The following is a 25,370-nucleotide window of genomic DNA, read 5'->3' as shown; positions in this document are numbered from 1 at the left end:
AAGGCCCTTGTTCATTCTCCATCTGCATGCAAGTACGTTCTGGATCGCTCTGTGATATTGTGACAGTTCATAACTGCCCTGCACTCTCCTGGCCCGAACCGAAGCATATCGTATGGCATCTTTCGTCCTTTCCCACCAATCGAGGACATCCATCCCAGACTTTATACGCTTGTGGCATTCAAGCGTCAGAACAATTTCCGGTTCCATCCGAAAGGTCCTGAGGTCCGCTTCACTGAGTCGCCAAGCTGGTTTGTGTTTCCTCCTATTGGGTTGTCCTGCAAATAATACTTGAAGAATAGCGTGGTCTGACCACGGCGTCAAAATAATCTTACATCCCGTAAGGGGGAGAGCCGCTGGGGCCCATATTCTGTCCAGCCTGCTTGTCGACAGAGGGTGATAATAAGTCATCTTACACCCTAAGGTTGCTGTGAATTTACGTCGGAACGTTGCCCGGTGATGCGTAGGGAGAAAATCTAATTCCCCATCATTCTGTAGCCCCGCATCCATCAAGCCAAGGCGATCTTTAAGAAGGGCTTTCAGTCTTTTTTCCTCCATTGTCAGCTGTTTAAATACAGGGGCAGACGTTCCCATTTGAGCACCGGCTCTCAAATTAATTCTATCCTCTCGCTCGGAGCGAACATTGAAATCTCCCGCCACGAGTAGAGCCCTCTTTGTACCAATATGATCCTCCAATGTTTGCCACAGCTGTCGTCTATGAATTGCCTTCACAGGAGCATAGAGGGCACACAACCTAAACTTGCTGTCTAACGCTTTTGCCGGGTTTTTAAGATTGAAGTCCACTATTATAAGATGACCCGGCATAGCATCGATGGTCCTCACAACTTGAAGATCAGGATTGCATAAGAAGAGAACCGCGACACCTCCCGTTCCTTCCTCTTCTTTCAAAGACCAAATTGAAGGCCCCCAAGTCCAGGAATTCTGCGCTGCACTCCTCTCCCTAGGAGTACTAATATTAGTTTCTTGCAGGACAAAAACATCAGCCTTTAGCCTCCTAATGTGGTAATAAACATCTTCTCTCCTCACCGACTGCCGTAGCCCTCTACAATTCCAGGTAAGTATGTTCAACTCCATTGGTATTGTTAATGAATATAAGATAGCGGCAATAGCAATAAAACCATAAGCCATCTTAAATCCAGTTCCATTGATCTTATCGACTGTCATTTTATCTTTGCCTATTCCTATTATTTTCCTACAAACCTCACCGGTCTTCCTCCGTGCCTTCCACTACAGTTTCTAAACTCATCGTCTCCACCTCCTCCTGCGGATCAGGAGGCGTGGCCTTACACGGAAATGACGCGCACGGCGTCAAAATGTTTCCACTTGAGTCAGGTAAGCTAACAGGAGGAGGATACTCGTGCTGTTGAGGAACCTTTTCCTGGTCAGGAGGAGAGTCAGACTGGCCGCCTGTCACAGGGTTCTTTTCCACCAAAGATATTCCACTTATCCACTCCATCGATTCTGTCTTCCCTCCTTCAAGGTCCTCGCTTATCTCTGCAATTCGCTCTCTAATTTGTTCTTGTCTTTGTCCATCTGTATACATAGGTATCTGTTCCTGGTTCTGTGTGTCTCCCTGGTTCAGCATCGCCTCCTGTTCTGGCGCTTCTTCCACCATCATCATCTGGGAGTCACTTAACGGTTCCTCGGTAAGGTTTGGGTCTCGGTCCCTTCTTCTAGCCAGTTCACGTTGTATGCAGGTAACCGCATCTCTCCAATAATGCTCCTTTTGACTTAAACGTAGTTGTACCTCCTCAGATGCACCTTCTGCAGCGGAAAGTGCTTGGGTCACCTTTTGGATCTTTTCGTTGAGTTCTTCAGTAATTACCTGGAGTTCCTTTTCTGTAAGGTTTTCGTATGTACGGAATATGGCTTTCTTCGACTCTTTCCTTGACTCTTTCCTTGACTCTTTCCTCATCTTAGGTTTCTCCGATCCCGCCTTTCTATCAGTCTGCATGTCATCTCTTTGTTTTTGTTCCGGGTTGATACATGATCCGGTAGTAAGGGAGGCCAGAGGCGTATCTTGCGTACCTTCCTCTTCTGTCACATTCAAGGCTTCAAATCGGTTGCTGACCATCGTTCGTATTGGGTTATACACTCCCCGTCTTACCCTGCCTCTAAGGACATCGTGCGAAGTCCTCTTTACCTCCTGCCAACCCCCTTCATGTAAACATTCGTTACTGTCCTTCTCCCCGTGTTTTGCAGTAGCAACCTCTGAAAATTGGCTAGACGATGAATCCTCATCTGTTCGATTTAAATGAGGGTGACAGCGAACGAGTTTTGAGTACGAGTTTGGATACCACTTGTTATAATGCGCGTCGGGACACAGAAGGTACGTGTGGCCTTGGCGGCCACAAAGGTTACAGACCACTCCAGTTGTACATTGTGTGGAGTTATGGCCCCTCCTCCCACAGACAGAACACAAAGGTGTGGCACAGTGTTGCCTAATATGGTCAAACCCCCCACATTGGAAGCATGTTGGGGGTTGCCCACTGTACCTGGTGATTCCTCTATCTCCTCCCAGAAAAAAATATTTAGGAATATGTTGTAGTTTACTCCTGAAGTCTCTTTGCAAAGAGACGACAGTCTTATATTCTCCTTTCCAAATGCCCCACGAATTGAGGGCCTTTTGGGGGGGTAACAACACCTTGCAAAATCTGCCCAGCCATTGTTCCACATCCTCTGCTGGAATATTTGTCGTTCTGAACGCCACCGACAGAACCCTCGATTCTCCTCGGAAGAGGGGAATAATGTCATAGTCACCAAAGGGATTCGGGGTCGACCTCATGATTTCTCTCAACCTCCCCCAACCCTTCTGGTATCCTCGTTCTGACACAAAACAAACATCGGTTTCCCTAAGCCCCGGCGGCATGATAACTGCCAGTATGTCGCCTCGTGGAATTCCCATTATCCCTAAAAGCACCTCCTCTATCATGTATTCTTCTGTGAGCTTTTGTGGATCTGAGCCTTTATACCTGAACCGAATAACAAATCTTTGCCTCGGATCAAATTCTCCTTCATCTTCTCTCATATTGAAGAAATCCTCTAAGAATTCTTCATCCTCCAGTCTCTCCTTTTCAAAATCCGTCCGACGGCGGGGGGGTTCTCCATCCGTTTCCCCCTCCCTCCGTGATCCCGGGTCCCTTGGCCTCCTACCGGTTCCCCTCAACATGTCTGCATAAGACGTTCCTGCGCTCCCAACAGAAGGTGTGTGGGCTGGTAAGGATTCGCTAGAACCCGTTGTTAGAGGTTCCCTAGAATCTGTTGTTAAGGATTCTCTAAAACTTGCTGCTGAAACCTTAGGCATTGTGTCAGGAAGAGTATTACTTGTAGGTAACCTAGGTGTTGTTACAGTTACTCCCGGGTTTCTAGGAACCGGTAGGACCACATCCCTCTTAGGTTCTCCTTGGTTTCCCAATGCTATCCCCACTGGCGTACCTTGTGACACATCAGCATCTCCTACTCCAATTCCTAAACCTTGGGCTCCCTTTTCAACCCTAACCGTGCATACCGATATTTGTGTATCACGTTCCCGCTTTCCGTTTGTCTCTGCAAGATCACTGAAGTTCCTGCAGAAGGATTTACATACGTCTCAAATGTCTCATGTATGTTTTCTTTACTCACAGGTCCTGTTTTAAGTCGCAGTTCAATCAATTCCGAATCCGTGTCCATGACGAAGTTCCCTATCGATATATCTTCAGTCGTCACAGGTAAGTTTCCTTGCACGGTGATCAGAAGGGAGTCCTGTTCTGATTGCATGTCTGTCTGCATCGGTAGAACTGTCTCGTTCAGAGTCCTAGTCATTGAGGTCAAGCTAACAGCTTCTCCCTTCCCTTCAGATGACAGGCTGGTCTGTGCTGTATCGGGAAGAGAAAGAAGACCCGAAGACCCAGTATCCACTTGCGAAACATTCCCCCGCAGGGGTGCCTTGTCCCTAAAGTTTAATTCCCTGCTCTCCTTCCTTCTCCCCTCCCTTCTCCCCTCCCTCTGCGGCTTCCCTCCACATCTCTCCGAAGAAACTACTTCCTTTCTCTTAATATCCCTATCTGATATACATCCACCTTCCTTAGTAGGGGCTAACTCCATCTCCTCTTCTTCCTCCTCTTCCCTTTCGGAACTAGAGAGAGATTCTATGCCAGATAAGCCAGATAACCCCCCGCTGTCCTCATCTCCTCCCTCTCCTTCCTTTTCAGTTGCCTTTTCATCTTTCATCCCTCTCTCTCCTTTCTTCCTACGTCCCTCTTCATCTTCTAGAAAGAGCCTCTTATCCACAGAACAGAAACGACCGTGACCCTCACCCGTTTGCGGGAGACTCTGCGAAGCAGAGTCTCCCTGGCGACACATTCGGGCATCTTGTGCTGCTATCATGGCAGATAATTCAGCATGCGATGGAATCGTCACAGGATTAGCCAGCTGAGTCGTATCCGTCATCATCTTAGACACAGTTTTCCGTTCAAGCCTTCCTTTCCTGGGCGCGACACTCCTTCCAGTCGACGTCTCCGCCTCTCCCTTTAGTCGTTGAACACGGACTTTGAAAACATGCAACGCTTGGATGCACCAGTGCATCAAATCTTTTTGTGTCATTTCTGTCGCTCTCTTGCCAGGTTCGTCAAGAAATCCCGTGCCTTCCGCCGGCGGTCTTTCTTCAGCACGACGACAGATACCTTTGAGAAGTTTCGTAAGTCCCTCCTCCGTCAACCAGGAGGGATAGGTCTCCGTCGAAGTACGACTCCGACGTCCTATGACAAGCCTATCAACGATGTTGATCGATAGGGATCTGGCATAAAGAAGATTTTGCGACGGCGGCTCTCGTCCGGTTTCCTCTCCATCAGTAAGATAGGTAAACAACACCTCCTTTTGTTTATCCAGCAAGTCTATCATCGAGTCCTTGCTTCTCTTAGTTAAGGAAGGCGTGGGTACCATCACCCATCCCACATGAGTCAACAGAAAACACCAGAACTTTGCCAAATCGAGCTTATTAGTTTCTTCTGGAACCAAAAGGTCCAGACCCTTAGACATGGGACCAAACTTTATCTTCTCCCAGGCATTCCTCAATTGAATCTCTCTAACATTCCGCACAGCATTAGATTCTATCCCTGGGGTTCCGCATTCCACAGACAGGGCCGGAGACAAGTCCCCGATTCCAACCCCCTGTTTTGCTAGACTCGTATTTTTCTCCTCTGAGCGCTGTCCATAAACATGTGTAGAACAATCTCGTTCAAGACTCTGGGAAGACTGTCGGTCTACATGTTCTCGGGCACCATGCGAAGTTTGGGCCGAGTGAGATTCTCGCCCTTGCTTCTGCTTCTTTTTAGCCGGTTGTTCCTCCGGGGACGAACTGTGGTCAACGACACCCTTAGGATATTTCGTTCTGGAGGAAGGGGCGATGTTTGAAGAGTCTTCATCGACTTGTGCCAGTTTGAATAAGTCCTCATAAACGTGGACCTTGTGTGTCTCTTTCAGTATTATATCAAGGAATCTGTCCTTCTGTTTAAGGAGTTTAGCACGCCGTTCGAGGTCCAGACAATCCACTAGGTGTTTATCCACATTTTGAATGGAAATTTCCGTTTCTTTTAGCTGGTAACGAGCTTTACGTAGTCCCTCGGCCCATCTTTGCCTTTCCTCTTCGGGCTCTCGGGGTAAGTCTGTGTTACAGGAGACGATGTCTTTCTCCACGGGGATCTCCGAAGGAACAGGTTCCGATTTTGCTCTACGAGCTATAGGGGACTTAGCTAAATCCATCACCTCGTCAAGATAACGGTCCATACGCCGCTGAGAAAAATCATCCCCCTTTCCCAGGACAAAGGAATCCTTCGATTGTTTATAAGCTGCTCTTTGGCATTGGATAACAGGGACATCAATAGAGTCAACCCGGGAAACACGGCCAAGATCGAGGTCGGAGTCAGAGGTAAGAATAAATTCAACTTCACTCCCTTGGTCGGGGCAGAGTCTTGACTGCCGTATGTCTTCCTGAAATGTGGTGCTGTGGGAGGGGCCCCCTATCTGTTTAAGGGCCTGTCCTTGTTTCTCCATTTGCACAGCAGCTGTTATCGGAAGTCTATCTCGGCTTTTAATAGAGTGCATATCTGGTTCAGCCGTGTCAACATCTGGGTCAGCAAAGGAGTCCATCACATCACAGCACACTGGTGCGTCAGAATCAGGAATGGGAGTAGAGGTCTCCTCGGGAGTAAGGACCTGCGTGATAAAGTTCTCAGTCTTCTGGGCCTCCTGAGTTATAAAGGTCTCCTCATGAGTAAGTACATGTGTAACAGCATCCCCAGCATTCAGGGTTTTCGTAGGAGCAAAGGTCTCCTCGTGAGTAAGGACACGTGTAACAGCCTTCTTAGCATTCAGGATTTGCATAGGAGTAAAGGTCTCCTCGTGAGTAAGGACACATGTAAGCACCTCCCTAGCATTCAGGGTTTGCATAGGAGCAAAGGTCTCCTCGCGAGTAAGGACATGTGTAACAGCCCCCCCAACATTCAGGTCTTGCTTAGGAGCAGAGGTCTCCTCATGAGTAGGGACACGTGTAACAGCTTCCCCAGCATTCAAGTTTTGCATAGGAACAAAGGTCTCCTCGCGAGTAAGGACACGTGTAACGGCCTCCCCAGCATTCAGGATTTGCATAGGGACAAAGGTCTCCTCGCGAGTAAGGGCACGTGTAACGGCCTCCCCAGCATTCAGGATTTGTATAGGAGTGAAGGTCTCCTCGCGAGTAAGGACAAGTGTAACGGCCTCCCCAGCCATCAAGTTTTGCGTAGGAGCAAAGGTCTCCTCGTGAGTAAGGACACGTGTAACAGCCTCCCCAGCATTCAAGTTTTGCGTAGGAGCAAAGGTCTCCTCGTGAGTAAGGACACGTGTAACAGCCTTCCCAGAGGCCAGGGCGTTCTTTGATGTAAAGGGTTAGGGTTAGGGTTAGGGTTAGGAAAATAGATTTTTTTTTTTTTTTTAGGAAAATAGATTTTTATTTAATAATAACCATTCTACAACAAACTGTAAGCAACAAAATCCAAGATGCATAATTACGATTGAAACAATAAATACAGTTAATATATACATATATACCTACGTACATATTACATATTAATATAGGCATCTAAATATTTCTAGCATTAAATATCACCATTAAATATTAACATTAAGCATAAAGCATTAAGCATCAAGCATCTACATAAATGTAAGCCATAAACATTCAGGCTGTTCATGTTTCAAACTTTATTAACTTTATTAACTTTATTAACTGTATTAACTGTATTAACTTTATTCAATATTTACTATTAACTATTAACTGTCAACTATTAACTATCAACTTTTCACTTTATACTAATTAAGGAAATAAAAGAAAAAGAAAAAGAAGAATTAAGTTATACAACAGATGTCTATCCAACTTGAGAGAAGTCAAGGTAGGAAGCAATTATATCTGACTTCAAGGAACTGGCGGGTTGATCTCATGAAACCACCTCCACCTGCTCAGCCACTTCACGCCCTTCATCCTCTTTTCTTCCCACCTTTTAATTTTCGCCAAATAATCTGTTACAGTATGTACCGTTTCAACTAAGGGTACTGCCTTTTTGGTATACACCTCCTCCCTTCTGTTTTTCATCACAGTACTAACAAAGATGAGATTCACTAACCTAACCAGTGCCCAAGGAACCTTAATACCAGCCTTCTCACCCGGACAGTCCCCGTGCTCCCTGGGATTCCCAAACCCTTCTGTCGGCGCCAATCCCGAGACAATCGTTTCCCAGTGTTGTGATATCAGAAAAGGCCATTGCAATGCTCTGGCTACTCCTGCCCACGACCTCCTTACAGCTACACACTCCTTCACAACATGGGGGATGGTCTCAGGAATGTTGGTATGTGGATTCAAAGACCTACAAAGCACCCTGGGGCAACGCTGTTGATCTTCTGTCGCCCCAAACTTTTTACTTCCCACATATAATATCTGATGGTAAGTCCTCCAACGAAGATCCCGTAGGGCATAAGGTATGGTCCGGTCACCGAAGGTGGGGATAGGAAAGATCTGGTTCCTCAAATACGAAGAAAGCGTCTCCTTCTTCTGTCTCTCTTCATCATAGGGTACCAACCGACTTCGGTGCATAACAGTCCAGTACAACTTTCCGGTAACTCCTTTAGTTCCCGGGCTAGTTCCCTTGACTTCTGAGGCTTCGATGCCATGTTTCTGTATCCCCTTTGCTACCTCAACCATAAAGTCAGGAAGCTGTACTTTCATCGAAGCCGTCAAGCGGGTCGGCAGAGAGCCTTCTTTCCACCATCGCTTTGCCCATCTGGTGTCTACCCAACTGTCCATAAAGAACTGTCTGGTGTACATTTCTTGCGTAATCAAGCCCGTCGCATTCTGCTGCCAAGTTCCACAGTTAAAAACTAGAAAGATGGATAGGAACCACAGTCCAATCTCCGGTAACCCGAGACCTCCTTCTCCGTGTCCTCTCTGAACGACTACTCTCGCAAGCGGTAAGTGGAGCGTCCCGAAAATCCACTTAAAAACCGCTCTGGTGATGATGGTTACTGTAGATTCCGGCGGAGGGTAAACTGTCGCTAGGTAATTGCCAGCTGGAATGCAATATATGGCAAAATATTGAACTTTTTGTGCTGTGGATAATCTCCATGTCTTCCACCTGTCCAGTCTTTCCAACACTCGCTGTTGCCATACAATCCAATTATCCCTCCAGCCATCAGCTCTCAAAGAAAAGGTGACTCCCAGGATCTTCAGAGACAGCATCCCCGTTCCTGTCCTGCTCGCTCCTTCGTCGTCATGCTGTCTGTTCTCCTTTCCTTCTACCTGTCCTTCCAGCTCCTCACGGTCTCTATGATCCTTCTCCGTAGGCACCATGGGAGTCACTTCCATTCTTCCCGTCCGCCCGTCGAGATCGTAAATCTGACTTTTAAGCTCGTTCACCTTTGCTCCGGAAACAATTTCGTAGCGCCGTAAATGTTCTCGCACCTTTAGCAGTTCCTCTGTGTTCCGGAGGATGACGTAACAATCGTCAGCGTGGGCTAGACTGGTGATGCGATACTCCGGACAACCGTGGGGAAAAATTCCTCTGATGAACCGATCTCTCTGCAACGCCCTAAGAAGAGGATCTAGTGTCAAGACGTACAGGAGAGGACTGAGAGGGCATCCTTGTCTAACCCCCGTGGGTACTGGAAATGGCGACCCTCGACACCCTCCGACGTTTGGTGTAACCTGCGCGTTCATGTAAAGTGCCTGTAGGAGCTTGATCAGCTGTTCTGGCAATCCATGGAATTTTAAAACAGCCCACATGTAGCCTCTGTCAACCCGGTCAAACGCTTTACTCTGGTCCAGCTGCAATATGCATAGATGTTCCTTTTCTTGCTGTAACCGGTCAAAAATCTGTCTGAAAACACAGGTGGTATGCGCCATTCTCCTTCCGGGTACAGAGCTGGTTTGTCCAACCTGCACTAGTGCATTAGCCAGTTTTTTCAACCTATTATTAAGGACCCTTGCTAGTATCCTGTAATCGGTGTTGTTAACCGTGATGGGTCTCCAGTTGCCTATCAGAGTCGGATCTCCTCCTTTGTACAATAGACTCATTGATCCATGTAAAAAACTCCGTCCCACCCTCGCCCTCTGCAGCATCTCATTAAAGACCTCCGTCAAGATGGGAACTAAGTGATCTTTAAAGTTCTTATAGAACCCATACGGTAACCCATCCGGTCCCGGCTTAGAGTTACGTTTACCCGCCTGAATGGCTCGCTGGATTTCTTCTTGCTCGAAGGGCCGAGAGAGTTCGCAAAGATCTTCTTCGTTTGGCGGTAACGGTTTCTGCCCAAAGGCACTTTCTAGATAGGACTGAATGCGTACTTCATCAGGAGAGGTTTCCGAAACCGCGTAAAATTCTCTATAAAATCTAGAGACCTCTTCTGCTATCTCGACCGGTTCTTGAAGTAGTCCATCTGACGGACCTCCTTTTAACGCGGACAGAGTCTGGTTGTATCGAGGCAGGCGATCTTTTTGCCATTCTCCCTTCTCAATTAACGGCCCCGATGCTCTAGCCACCCGTGCCATATGACGCCGTCGACGTTGGGTAAGGCGGTAAGTTTTAATAACTTCTTGATTGCGTCGAAGCCGTTCATTGTCAACGTCAAGGCCCTTGTTCATTCTCCATCTGCATGCAAGTACGTTCTGGATCGCTCTGTGATATTGTGACAGTTCATAACTGCCCTGCACTCTCCTGGCCCGAACCGAAGCATATCGTATGGCATCTTTCATCCTTTCCCACCAATCGAGGACATCCATCCCAGACTTTATACGCTTCTGGCATTCAAGCGTCAGAACAATTTCCGGTTCCATCCGAAAGGTCCTGAGGTCCGCTTCACTGAGTCGCCAAGCTGGTTTGTGATTCCTCCTATTGGGTTGTCCTGCAAATAATACTTGAAGAATAGCGTGGTCTGACCACGGCGTCAAAATAATCTTACATCCCGTAAGGGGGAGAGCCGCTGGGGCCCATATTCTGTCCAGCCTGCTTGTCGACAGAGGGTGATAATAAGTCATCTTACACCCTAAGGTTGCTGTGAATTTACGTCGGAACGTTGCCCGGTGATGCGTAGGGAGAAAATCTAATTCCCCATCATTCTGTAGCCCCGCATCCATCAAGCCAAGGCGATCTTTAAGAAGGGCTTTCAGTCTTTTTTCCTCCATTGTCAGCTGTTTAAATACAGGGGCAGACGTTCCCATTTGAGCACCGGCTCTCAAATTAATTCTATCCTCTCGCTCGGAGCGAACATTGAAATCTCCCGCCATGAGTAGAGCCCTCTTTGTACCAATATGATCCTCCAATGTTTGCCACAGTTGTCGTCTATGAATTGCCTTCACAGGAGCATAGAGGGCACACAACCTAAACTTGCTGTCTAACGCTTTTGCCGGGTTTTTAAGATTGAAGTCCACTATTATAAGATGACCCGGCATAGCATCGATGGTCCTCACAACTTGAAGATCAGGATTGCATAAGAAGAGAACCGCGACACCTCCCGTTCCTTCCTCTTCTTTCAAAGACCAAATTGAAGGCCCCCAAGTCCAGGAATTCTGCGCTGCACTCCTCTCCCTAGGAGTACTAATATTAGTTTCTTGCAGGACAAAAACATCAGCCTTTAGCCTCCTAATGTGGTAATAAACATCTTCTCTCCTCACCGACTGCCGTAGCCCTCTACAATTCCAGGTAGGTATGTTCAACTCCATTGGTATTGTTAATGAATATAAGATAGCAGCAATAGCAATAAAACCATAAGCCATCTTAAATCCAGTTCCATTGAACTTATCGACTGTCATTTTATCTTTCCTCTTCCTATTATTTTCCTACAAACCTCGCCGGTCTTCCTCCGTGCCTTCCACTACAGTTTCTAAACTCATCGTCTCCACCTCCTCCTGCGGATCAGGAGGCGTGGCCTTACATGGAAATGACGCGCACGGCGTCAAAATGTTTCCCCTTGAGTCGGGTAAGCTAACAGGAGGAGGATACTCGTGCTGTTGAGGAACCTTTTCCTGGTCAGGAGGAGAGTCAGACTGGTCGCCTGTCACAGGGTTCTTTTCCACCAATGATATTCCACTTATCCACTCCATCGATTCTGTCTTCCCTCCTTCAAGGTCCTCGCTTATCTCTGCAATTCGCTCTCTAATTTGTTCATGTCTTTGTCCATCTGTATACATAGGTATCTGTTCCTGGTTCTGTGTGTCTCCCTGGTTCAGCATCGCCTCCTGTTCTGGCGCTTCTTCCACCATCATCATCTGGGAGTCACTTAACGGTTCCTCGGTAAGGTTTGGGTCTCGGTCCCTTCTTCTAGCCAGTTCACGTTGTATGCAGGTAACCTCGTCTCTCCAATAATGCTCCTTTTGACTTAAACGTAGTTGTACCTCCTCAGATGCACCTTCTGCAGCGGAAAGTGCTTGGGTCACCTTTTGGATCTTTTCGTTGAGTTCTTCAGAAATTACCTGGAGTTCCTTTTCTGTAAGGTTTTCGTATGTACGGAATATGGCTTTCTTCGACTCTTTCCTTGACTCTTTCCTTGACTCTTTCCTCATCTTAGGTTTCTCCGATCCCGCCTTTCTATCAGTCTGCATGTCATCTCTTTGTTTTTGTTCCGGGTTGATCCATGATCCGGTAGTAAAGGAGGCCAGAGGCGTATCTTGCGTACCTTCCTCTTCTGTCACATTCAAGGCTTCAAATCGGTTGCTGACCATCGTTCGTATCGGGTTATACACTCCCCGTCTTACCCTGCCTCTAAGGACATCGTGCGAAGTCCTCTTTACCTCCTGCCAACCCCCTTCATGTAAACATTCGTTACTGTCCTTCTCCCCGTGTTTTGCAGTAGCACCCTCTGAAAATTGGCTAGTCGATGAATCCTCATCTGTTCGATTTAAATGAGGGTGACAGCGAACGAGTTTTGAGTACGAGTTTGGATACCACTTGTTATAATGCGCGTCGGGACACAGAAGGTACGTGTGGCCTTGGCGGCCACAAAGGTTACAGACCACTCCAGTTGAACATTGTGTGGAGTTATGGCCCCTCCTCCCACAGACAGAACACAAAGGTGTGGCACAGTGTTGCCTAATATGGTCAAACCCCCCACATTGGAAGCATGCTGGGGGTTGCCCACTGTACCTGGTGATCCCTCTATCTCCTCCCAGAAAAAAATATTTAGGAATATGTTGTAGTTTACTCCTGAAATCTCTTTGCAAAGAGACGACAGTCTTATATTCACCTTTCCAAATGCCCCACGAATTGAGGGCCTTTTTGGGGGGTAACAACACCTTGCAAAATCTGCCCAGCCATTGTTCCACATCCTCTGCTGGAATATTTGTCGTTCTGAATGCCACCGTCAGAACCCTCGATTCTCCTCGGAAGAGGGGAATAATGTCATAGTCACCAAAGGGATTCGGGGTCGACCTCATGATTTCTCTCAACCTCCCCCAACCCTTCTGGTATCCTCGTTCTGACACAAAACAAACATCGGTTTCCCTAAGCCCCGGCGGCATGATAACTGCCAGTATGTCGCCTCGTGGAATTCCCATTATCCCTAAAAGCACCTCCTCTATCATGTATTCTTCTGTGAGCTTTTGTGGATCTGAGCCTTTATACCTGAACCGAATAACAAATCTTTGCCTCGGATCAAATTCTCCTTCATCTTCTCTCATATTGAAGAAATCCTCTAAGAATTCTTCATCCTCCAGTCTCTCCTTTTCAAAATCCGTCCGACGGCGGGGGGGTTCTCCATCCGTTTCCCCCTCCCTCCGTGATCCCGGGTCCCTTGGCCTCCTACCGGTTCCCCTCAACATGTCTGCATAAGACGTTCCTGCGCTCCCAACGGAAGGTGTGTGGGCTGGTAAGGATTCGCTAGAACCCGTTGTTAGAGGTTCCCTAGAATCTGTTGTTAAAGATTCTCTAAAACTTGCTGCTGAAACCTTAGGCATTGCGTCAGGAAGAGTATTACTTGTAGGTAACCTAGGTGTTGTTACAGTTACTCCCGGGTTTCTAGGAACCGGTAGGACCACATCCCTCTTAGGTTCTCCTTGGTTTCCCAATGCTATCCCCACTGGCGTACCTTGTGACACATCAGCATCTCCTACTCCAATTCCCAAACCTTGGGCTCCCTTTTCAACCCTAACCGTGCATACCGATATTTGTGTATCACGTTCCCGCTTTCCGTTTGTCTCTGATGTTACATGATTGGAAGGATCCTTTTGCAAGATCACTGAAGTTCCTGCAGAAGGATTTACATATGTCTCAAATGTCTCATGTATGTTTTCTTTACTCACAGGTCCTGTATTAAGTCGCAGTTCAATCAATTCCGAATCCGTGTCCATGACGAAGTTCCCTATCGAGATATCTTCAGTCGTCACAGGTAAGTTTCCTTGCACGGTGATCAGAAGGGAGTCCTGTTCTGATTGCATGTCTGTCTGCATCGGTAGAACTGTCTCGTTCATAGTCCTAGTCATTGAGGTCAAGCTAACAGCTTCTCCCTTCCCTTCAGATGACAGGCTGGTCTGTGCTTTATCGGGAAGAGAAAGAAGACCCGAAGACCCAGTATCCACTTGCGAAACATTCCCCCGCAGGGGTGCCTTGTCCCTAAAGTTTAATTCCCTGCTCTCCTTCCTTCTCCCCTCCCTTCTCCCCTCCCTCTGCGGCTTCCCTCCACATCTCTCCGAAGAAACTACTTCCTTTCTCTTAATATCCCTATCTGATATACATCCACCTTCCTTAGTAGGGGCTAACTCCATCTCCTCTTCTTCCTCCTCTTCCCTTTCGGAACTAGAGAGAGATTCTATGCCAGATAAGCCAGATAACCCCCCGCTGTCCTCATCTCCTCCCTCTCCTTCCTTTTCAGTCCCCTTTTCATCTTTCATCCCTCTCTCTCCTTTCTTCCTACGTCCCTCTTCATCTTCTAGAAAGAGCCTCTTATCCACAGAACAAAAACGACCGTGACCCTCACCCGTTTGCGGGAGACTCTGCGAAGCAGAGTCTCCCTGGCGACACATTCGGGCATCTTGTGCTGCTATCATGGCAGATAATTCAGCATGCGATGGAATCGTCACAGGATTAGCCAGCTGAGTCGTATCCGTCATCATCTTAGACACAGTTTTCCGTTCAAGCCTTCCTTTCCTGGGCGCGACACTCCTTCCAGTCGACGTCTCCGCCTCTCCCTTTAGTCGTTGAACACGGACTTTGAAAACATGCAACACTTGGACGCACCAGTGTATCAAATCTTTTTGTGTCATTTCTGTCGCTCTCTTGCCAGGTTCGTCAAGAAATCCCGTGCCTTCCGCCGGCGGTCTTTCTTCAGCACGACGACAGATACCTTTGAGAAGTTTCGTAAGTCCCTCCTCCGTCAACCAGGAGGGATAGGTCTCCGTCGACGTACGACTCCGACGTCCTATGACAAGCCTATCAACGATGTTGATCGATAGGGATCTGGCATAAAGAAGATTTTGCGGCGGCGGCTCTCGTCCGGTTTCCTCTCCATCAGTAAGATAGGTAAACAACACCTCCTTTTGTTTATCAAGCAAGTCTATCATCGAGTCCTTGCTTCTCTTAGTTAACGAAGGCGTGGGTACCATCACCCATCCCACATGAGTCAACAGAAAACCCCAGAACTTTGCCAAATCGAGCTTATTCATTTGTTCTGGAACCAAAAGGTCCAGACCCTTAGACATGGGACCAAACTTTATCTTCTCCCAGGCATTAGTCAATTGGATCTCTCTAACATTCCGGACAGCATTAGATTCTATCCCTGGGGTTCCACATTCCATAGACAGGGCCGGAGACAAGTCCCCGATTCCAACCCCCTGTTTTGCTATACTCGTATTTTGCTCCTCTGAGAGCTGTCCATAAATATGTGTAGAACAATCTTCTTGTTCAAGACTCTGGGAAGACTGTCGGTCTGCATGTTCTCGGGCACCCTGTGAAGTTTGGGCCGAGTGAGATTCTTGCCCTTGCTTCTGCTTCTTTTTAGCCGGTTGTTCCTCCGGGGACGAACTGTGGTCAATGACACCCTTAGAACATTTCGTTCGGGAGGAAGGGACGATGTTTGAAGAGTCTTCATCGACTTGTGCCAGTTTGAATAAGTCCTCATAAACGTGGACCTTGTGTGTCTCTTTCAGTATTATATCAAGAAATCTGTCCTTCTGTTTAAGGAGTTTAGCACGCCGTTCAAGGTCCAGACAATCCACTAGGTGTTTATCCACATTTTGAATGGAAATTTCCGTTTCTTTTAGCTGGTAACGAGCTTTACGTAGTCCCTCGGCCCATCTTTGCCTTTTCTCTTCGGGCTCTCGGGGTAAGTCTGTGTTAGAGGAGACGATGTCTTTCTCCACGGGGATCTCCGAAGGAACAGGTTCCGATTTTGCTCTACAAGCTATAGGGGACTTAGCTAAATCCATCACCTCGTCAAGATAACGGTCCATACGCCGCTGAGAAAAATCATCCCCCTTTCCCAGGACAAAGGAATCCTTCGATTGTTTAGAAGCTGCTCTTTGGCGTTGGATAACAGCGACATCAATAGAGTCAACCCGGGAAACACGGCCAAGATCAAGGTCGGAGTCGGAGGTAAGAATAAATTCAACTTCACTCCCTTGGTTGGGGCAGAGTCTTGACCGCCGTATGTCTTCCTGAAATTTGATGCTGTGGGAGGGGCCCCCTGTCTGTTTAAGGGCCTGTCCTTGTTTCTCCATTTGCACAGCAGCTGTTATCGGAAGTCTATCTCGGCTTTTAATAGATTGCATATCTGGTTCAGCCGTGTCAACATCTGGGTCAGCAAGCGGGTCCATCACATCACAACACACTGGTGTGTCAGAATGAGGAATGGGAGTAGAGGTCTCCTCGGGAGTAAGGACCTGTGTGATAAAGTTCTCAGTCTTCTGGGCCTCCTGAGTTATAAAGGTCTCCTCATGAGTAAGTACATGTGTAACAGCATCCCCAGCATTCAGGGTTTCGTAGGAGCAAAGGTCTCCTCGTGAGTAAGGACACGTGGAACAGCCTTCCCAGCATTCAGGATTTGCATAGGAGTAAAGGTCTCCTCGTGAGTAAGGACACGTGTAAGCACCTCCCTAGCATTCAGGATTTGCATAGGAGCAAAGGTCTCCTCGTGAGTAAGGACATGTGTAACAGCCTCCCCAATATTCAGGTCTTGCTTAGGAGCAGAGGTCTCCTCATGAGTAAGGACAGGTGTAACAGCTTCCCCAGCATTCAATTTTTGCATAGGAGCAGAGGTCTCCTCGCGAGTAAGGACACGTGTAACGGTCTCCCCAGCATTCAGGATTTGAATAGGAGTGAAGGTCTCCTCGTGAGTAAGGGCAAGTGTAACGGCCTCCCCAGCATTCAAGTTTCGCTTAGGCGCAGAGGTCTCCTCGCGAGTAAGGACACATGTAACAGTCTCCCCCACATTCAGGCCTTGCATAGGAGGAAAGGTCTCCTCACGAGTAAGTACACGTGTAACAGCCTTCCCAGAGTCCAGGGCGTTCTTAGAAGAAAAGGTCTCCTCAAGAGTAGGGCCACGTGTAACGGGTTTCCGAATGCTCCGGGTCTCCTCAGGAGTAAAGGTGTCATTCAAACTCTCACCCACCACGTCCAGGGCCAGGTCATCCCCAGACCCCTCTTAGGTTACAGCGGCCTCTCCTGTTGCTTGTTCCATTGAAAGCAATAGGGAAAAGGAATCCTCCTTTAAAGCGGCAGGGGTCTTCTGGGAGGGGTCAAAACCCAAACTGGGGGTCTGGTCTATATTCCCCAGGGGCCCTCGAACATCCTTACTGTCTGTGACGTCAGAAGGCACGACTCCCAAAGCGGATGGCAGCAGATGAAGTTGGAAGCCTTTTTCTTGTAGGCCATGCTGGGAAGCATGGTCTCCATTGTCTCCATTGTCTTCTATAGGCAAAAATTCGATCTCAATTTGGGGGTCCCCCCCAGGAGGGGGGGCCTCCATATTCGGACCCCCTGATGGGGGTACCCTTAGGAACAAACTCTGACCAAAATTGAAATTTTTCTGAGAGATATAATAGGTAAAAAAAGCGAAAATCCAAACCAGGAAGTGAGAGCTCCTTGATCGCACGTCTGCTATTCAAGGTGGGTGGGGTTAGGGTTAGGGTTAGGGTTAGGGTTAGGGTTAGGAAAATAGATTTTTTAGGAAAATAGATTTTTTATTTAATAATAACCATTCTACAACAAACTGTAAGCAACAAATTCCAAGATGCATAATTACGATTGAAACAATAAATACAGTTAATACATACATACATACCTACATACGTACATATTACATATTAATATAGGCATCTAAATATTTCTAGCATTAAATATCACCATTAAATATTAACATTAAGCATAAAGCATTAAGCATCAAGCGTCGACATAAATGTAAGCCATCAACATTCAGGCTGTTCATGTTTCAAACTTGATTAACTTTATTAACTTTATTAACTGTATTAACTTTATTAACTTTATTCATTATTAACTATTAACTATGAACTATGAACTATCAACTATTAACTATCAACTTTCACTTTTTACTAATTAAGGAAATAAAAGAAAAAGAAAAAGAAGAATTAAGTTATACAACAGATGTCTATCCAACTTGAGAGAAGTCAAGGTAGGAAGCAATTATATCTGACTTCAAGGAACTGGCGGGTTGATCTCATGAAACCACCTCCACCTGCTCAGCCACTTCACGCCCTTCATCCTCTTTTCTTCCCACCTTTTAATTTTCGCCAAATAATCTGTTACAGTATGTACCGTTTCAACTAAGGGTACTGCCTTTTTGGTATACACCTCCTCCCTTCTGTTTTTCATCACAGTACTAACAAAGATGAGATTCACTAACCTAACCAGTGCCCAAGGAACCTTAATACCAGCCTTCTCACCCGGACAGTCCCCCTGCTCCCTGGGATTCCCAAACCCTTCTGTCGGCTCCAATCCCGAGACAATCGTTTCCCAGTGTTGTGATATCAGAAAAGGCCATTGCAATGCTCTGGCTACTCCTGCCCACGACCTCCTTACAGCTACACACTCCTTCACAACATGGGGGATGGTCTCAGGAATGTTGGTATGTGGATTCAAAGACCTACAAAGCACCCTGGGGCAACGCTGTTGATCTTCTGTCGCCCCAAACTTTTTACTTCCCACATATAATATCTGATGGTAAGTCCTCCAACGAAGATCCCATAGGGCATAAGGTATGGTCCGGTCACCGAAGGTGGGGATAGGAAAGATCTGGTTCCTCAAATACGAAGAAAGCGTCTCCTTCTTCCGTCTCTCTTCATCATAGGGTACCAACCGACTTCGGTGCATAACAGTCCAGTACAACTTTCCGGTAACTCCTTTAGTTCCCGGGCTAGTTCCCTTGACTTCTGAGGCTTCGATGCCATGTTTCTGTATCCCCTTTGCTACCTCAACCATAAAGTCAGGAAGCTGTACTTTCATCGAAGCCGTCAAGCGGGTCGGCAGAGAGCCTTCTTTCCACCATCGTTTTGCCCATCTGGTGTCTACCCAACTGTCCATAAAGAACTGTCTGGTGTACATTTCTTGCGTAATCAAGCCCGTCGCATTCTGCTGCCAAGTTCCACAGTTAAAAACAAGAAAGATGGATAGGAACCACAGTCCAATCTACGGTAACCCGAGACCTCCTTCTCCGTGTCCTCTCTGAACGACTACTCTCGCAAGCGGTAAGTGGAGCGTCCCGAAAATCCACTTAAAAAACCGCTCTGGTGATGATGGTTACTGTAGATTCCGGCGGAGGGTAAACTGTCGCTAGGTAATTGCCAGCTGGAATGCAATATATGCCAAAATATTGAACTTTTTGTGCTGTGGATAATCTCCATGTCTTCCACTTGTCCAGTCTTTCCAACACTCGCTGTTGCCATACAATCCAATTATCCCTCCAGCCATCAGCTCTCAAAGAAAAGGTGACTCCCAGGATCTTCAGAGACAGCATCCCCGTTCCTGTCCCGCTCCCTCCGTCGTCGTCATGCTGTCTGTTCTCCTTTCCTTCTACCTGTCCTTCCAGCTCCTCACGGTCTCTATGATCCTTCTCCGTAGGCACCATGGGAGTCACTTCCATTCTTCCCGTCCGCCCGTCGAGATCGTAAATCTGACTTTTAAGCTCGTTCACCTTTGCTCCGGAAACAATTTCGTAGCGCCGTAAATGTTCTCGCACCTTTAGCAGTTCCTCTGTGTTCCGGAGGATGACGTAACAATCGTCAGCGTGGGCTAGACTGGTGATGCGATACTCCGGACAACCGTGGGGAAAAATTCCTCTGATGAACCGATCTCTCTGCAACGCCCTAAGAAGAGGATCTAGTGTCAAGACGTACAGGAGAGGACTGAGAGGGCATCCTTGTCTAACCCCCGTGGGTACTGGAAATGGCGACCCTCGACACCCTCCGACGTTTGGTGTAACCTGCGCGTTCATGTAAAGTGCCTGTAGGAGCTTGATCAGCTGTTCTGGCAATCCATGGAATTTTAAAACAGCCCACATGTAGCCTCTGTCAACCCGGTCAAACGCTTTACTCTGGTCCAGCTGCAATATGCATAGATGTTCCTTTTCTTGCTGTAACCGGTCAAAAATCTGTCTGAAAACACAGGTGGTATGCGCCATTCTCCTTCCGGGTACAGAGCTGGTTTGTCCAACCTGCACTAGTGCATTAGCCAGTTTTTTCAACCTATTATTGAGGACCCTTGCTAGTATCCTATAATCGGTGTTGTTAACCGTGATGGGTCTCCAGTTGCCTATCAGAGTCGGATCTCCTCCTTTGTACAATAGACTCACTGATCTGTGTAAAAAACTCCGTCCCACCCTCGCCCTCTGCAGCATCTCATTAAAAACCTCCGTCAAGATGGGAACTAAGTGATCTTTAAAGTTCTTATAGAACCCATACGGTAACCCATCCGGTCCCGGCTTAGAGTTACGTTTACCCGCCTGAATGGCTCGCTGGATTTCTTCTTGCTCGAAGGGCCGAGAGAGTTCGCAAAGATCTTCTTCGTTTGGCGGTAACGGTTTCTGCCCAAAAGCACTTTCTAGATAGGACTGAATGCGTACTTCATCAGGAGAGGTTTCCGAAACCGCGTAAAATTCTCTATAAAATCTAGAGACCTCTTCTGCTATCTCGACCGGTTCTTGAAGTAGTCCATCTGACGGACCTCCTTTTAACGCGGACAGAGTCTGGTTGTATCGAGGCAGGCGATCTTTTTGCCATTCTCCCTTCTCAATTAACGGCCCCGATGCTCTAGCCACCCGTGCCATATGACGCCGTCGACGTTGGGTAAGGCGGTAAGTTTTAATAACTTCTTGATTGCGTCGAAGCCGTTCATTGTCAACGTCAAGGCCCTTGTTCATTCTCCATCTGCATGCAAGTACGTTCTGGATCGCTCTGTGATATTGTGACAGTTCATAACTGCCCTGCACTCTCCTGGCCCGAACCGAAGCATATCGTATGGCATCTTTCGTCCTTTCCCACCAATCGAGGACATCCATCCCAGACTTTATACGCTTCTGGCATTCAAGCGTCAGAACAATTTCCGGTTCCATCCGAAAGGTCCGGAGGTCCGCTTCACTGAGTCGCCAAGCTGGTTTGTGTTTCCTCCTATTGGGTTGTCCTGCAAATAATACTTGAAGAATAGCGTGGTCTGACCACGGCGTCAAAATAATCTTACATCCCGTAAGGGGGAGAGCCGCTGGGGCCCATATTCTGTCCAGCCTGCTTGTCGACAGAGGGTGATAATAAGTCATCTTACACCCTAAGGTTGCTGTGAATTTACGTCGGAACGTTGCCCGGTGATGCGTAGGGAGAAAATCTAATTCCCCATCCTTCTGTAGCCCCGCATCCATCAAGCCAAGGCGATCTTTAAGAAGGGCTTTCAGTCTTTTTTCCTCCATTGTCAGCTGTTTAAATACAGGGGCAGACGTTCCCATTTGAGCACCGGCTCTCAAATTAATTCTATCCTCTCGCTCGGAGCGAACATTGAAATCTCCCGCCACGAGTAGAGCCCTCTTTGTACCAATATGATCCTCCAATGTTTGCCACAGCTGTCGTCTATGAATTGCCTTCACAGGAGCATAGAGGGCACACAACCTAAACTTGCTGTCTAACGCTTTTGCCGGGTTTTTAAGATTGAAGTCCACTATTATAAGATGACCCGGCATAGCATCGATGGTCCTCACAACTTTAAGATCAGGATTGCATAAGAAGAGAACCGCGACACCTCCCGTTCCTTCCTCTTCTTTCAAAGACCAAATTGAAGGCCCCCAAGTCCAGGAATTCTGCGCTGCGCTCCTCTCCCTAGGAGTACTAATATTAGTTTCTTGCAGGACAAAAACATCAGCCTTTAGCCTCCTAATGTGGTAATAAACATCTTCTCTCCTCACCGACTGCCGTAGCCCTCTACAATTCCAGGTAAGTATGTTCAACTCCATTGGTATTGTTAATGAATATAAGATAGCAGCAATAGCAATAAAACCATAAGCCATCTTAAATCCAGTTCCATTGAACTTATCGACTGTCATTTTATCTTTGCCTATTCCTATTATTTTCCTACAAACCTCGCCGGTCTTCCTCCGTGCCTTCCACTACAGTTTCTAAACTCATCGTCTCCACCTCCTCCTGCGGATCAGGAGGCGTGGCCTTACACGGAAATGACGCGCACGGCGTCAAAATGTTTCCACTTGAGTTGGGTAAGCTAACAGGAGGAGGATACTCGTGCTGTTGAGGAACCTTTTCCTGGTCAGGAGGAGAGTCAGACTGGTCGCCTGTCACAGGGTTCTTTTCCACCAAAGATATTCCACTTATCCACTCCATCGATTCTGTCTTCCCTCCTTCAAGGTCCTTGCTTATCTCTGCAATTCCCTCTCTAACTTGTTCTTGTCTTTGTCCATCTGTATACATAGGTATCTGTTCCTGGTTCTGTGTGTCTCCCTGGTTCAGCATCACCTCCTGTTCTGGCGCTTCTTCCACCATCATCATCTGGGAGTCACTTAACGGTTCCTCGGTAAGGTTTGGGTCTCGGTCCCTTCTTCTAGCCAGTTCACGTTGTATGCAGGTAACCGCATCTCTCCAATAATGCTCCTTTTGACTTAAACGTAGTTGTACCTCCTCAGATGCACCTTCTGCAGCGGAAAGTGCTTGGGTCACCTTTTGGATCTTTTCGTTGAGTTCTTCAGTAATTACCTGGAGTTCCTTTTCTGTAAGGTTTTCGTATGTACGGAATATGGCTTTCTTCGACTCTTTCCTTGACTCTTTCCTTGACTCTTTCCTCATCTTAGGTTTCTCCGATCCCGCCTTTCTATCAGTCTGCATGTCATCTCTTTGTTTTTGTTCCGGGTTGATACATGATCCGGTAGTAAGGGAGGCCAGAGGCGTATCTTGCGTACCTTCCTCTTCTGTCACATTCAAGGCTTCAAATCGGTTGCTGACCATCGTTCGTATCGGGTTATACACTCCCCGTCTTACCCTGCCTCTAAGGACATCGTGCGAAGTCCTCTTTACCTCCTGCCAACCCCCTTCATGTAAACATTCGTTACTGTCCTTCTCCCCGTGTTTTGCAGTAGCACCCTCTGAAAATTGGCTAGACGATGAATCCTCATCTGTTCGATTTAAATGAGGGTGACAGCGAACGAGTTTTGAGTACGAGTTTGGATACCACTTGTTATAATGCGCGTCGGGACACAGAAGGTACGTGTGGCCTTGGCGGCCACAAAGGTTACAGACCACTCCAGTTGTACATTGTGTGGAGTTATGGCCCCTCCTCCCACAGACAGAACACAAAGGTGTGGCACAGTGTTGCCTAATATGGTCAAACCCCCCACATTGGAAGCATGCTGGGGGTTGCCCACTGTACCTGGTGATTCCTCTATCTCCTCCCAGAAAAAAATATTTAGGAATATGTTGTAGTTTACTCCTGAAGTCTCTTTGCAAAGAGACGACAGTCTTATATTCTCCTTTCCAAATGCCCCACGAATTGAGGGCCTTTTGGGGGGGTAACAACACCTTGCAAAATCTGCCCAGCCATTGTTCCACATCCTCTGCTGGAATATTTGTCGTTCTGAATGCCACCGACAGAACCCTCGATTCTCCTCGGAAGAGGGGAATAATGTCATAGTCACCAAAGGGATTCGGGGTCGACCTCATGATTTCTCTCAACCTCCCCCAACCCTTCTGGTATCCTCGTTCTGACACAAAACAAACATCGGTTTCCCTAAGCCCCGGCGGCATGATAACTGCCAGTATGTCGCCTCGTGGAATTCCCATTATCCCTAAAAGCACCTCCTCTATCATGTATTCTTCTGTGAGCTTTTGTGGATCTGAGCCTTTATACCTGAACCGAATAACAAATCTTTGCCTCGGATCAAATTCTCCTTCATCTTCTCTCATATTGAAGAAATCCTCTAAGAATTCTTCATCCTCCAGTCTCTCCTTTTCAAAATCCGTCCGACGGCGGGGGGGTTCTCCATCCGTTTCCCCCTCCCTCCGTGATCCCGGGTCCCTTGGCCTCCTACCGGTTCCCCTCAACATGTCTGCATAAGACGTTCCTGCGCTCCCAACGGAAGGTGTGTGGGCTGGTAAGGATTCGCTAGAACCCGTTGTTAGAGGTTCCCTAGAATCTGTTGTTAAGGATTCTCTAAAACTTGCTGCTGAAACCTTAGGCATTGTGTCAGGAAGAGTATTACTTGTAGGTAACCTAGGTGTTGTTACAGTTACTCCCGGGTTTCTAGGAACCGGTAGGACCACATCCCTCTTAGGTTCTCCTTGGTTTCCCAATGCTATCCCCACTGGCGTACCTTGTGACACATCAGCATCTCCTACTCCAATTCCTAAACCTTGGGCTCCCTTTTCAACCCTAACCGTGCATACCGATATTTGTGTATCACGTTCCCGCTTTCCGTTTGTCTCTGATGTTACATGATTGGAAGGATCCTCCTGCAAGATCACTGAAGTTCCTGCAGAAGGATTTACATATGTCTTAAATGTCTCATGTATGTTTTCTTTACTCACAGGTCCTGTTTTAAGTCGCAGTTCAATCAATTCCGAATCCGTGTCCATGACGAAGTTCCCTATCGATATATCTTCAGTCGTCACAGGTAAGTTTCCTTGCACGGTGATCAGAAGGGAGTCCTGTTCTGATTGCATGTCTGTCTGCATCGGTAGAACTGTCTCGTTCAGAGTCCTAGTCATTGAGGTCAAGCTAACAGCTTCTCCCTTCCCTTCAGATGACAGGCTGGTCTGTGCTGTATCGGGAAGAGAAAGAAGACCCGAAGACCCAGTATCCACTTGCGAAACATTCCCCCGCAGGGGTGCCTTGTCCCTAAAGTTTAATTCCCTGCTCTCCTTCCTTCTCCCCTCCCTTCTCCCCTCCCTCTGCGGCTTCCCTCCACATCTCTCCGAAGAAACTACTTCCTTTCTCTTAATATCCCTATCTGATATACATCCACCTTCCTTAGTAGGGGCTAACTCCATCTCCTCTTCTTCCTCCTCTTCCCTTTCAGAACTAGAGAGAGATTCTATGCCAGATAAGCCAGATAACCCCCCGCTGTCCTCATCTCCTCCCTCTCCTTCCTTTTCAGTCGCCTTTTCATCTTTCATCCCTCTCTCTCCTTTCTTCCTACGTCCCTCTTCATCTTCTAGAAAGAGCCTCTTATCCACAGAACAGAAACGACCGTGACCCTCACCCGTTTGCGGGAGACTCTGCGAAGCAGAGTCTCCCTGGCGACACATTCGGGCATCTTGTGCTGCTATCATGGCAGATAATTCAGCATGCGATGGAATCGTCACAGGATTAGCCAGCTGAGTCGTATCCGTCATCATCTTAGACACAGTTTTCCGTTCAAGCCTTCCTTTC

The sequence above is a fragment of the Eublepharis macularius genome, chromosome 16 (genome assembly GCF_028583425.1).
Source record: "Eublepharis macularius isolate TG4126 chromosome 16, MPM_Emac_v1.0, whole genome shotgun sequence".
NCBI classification, from domain to species: domain Eukaryota; kingdom Metazoa; phylum Chordata; class Lepidosauria; order Squamata; family Eublepharidae; genus Eublepharis; species Eublepharis macularius.
Note: the sequence above shows the minus strand (reverse complement) of the source record.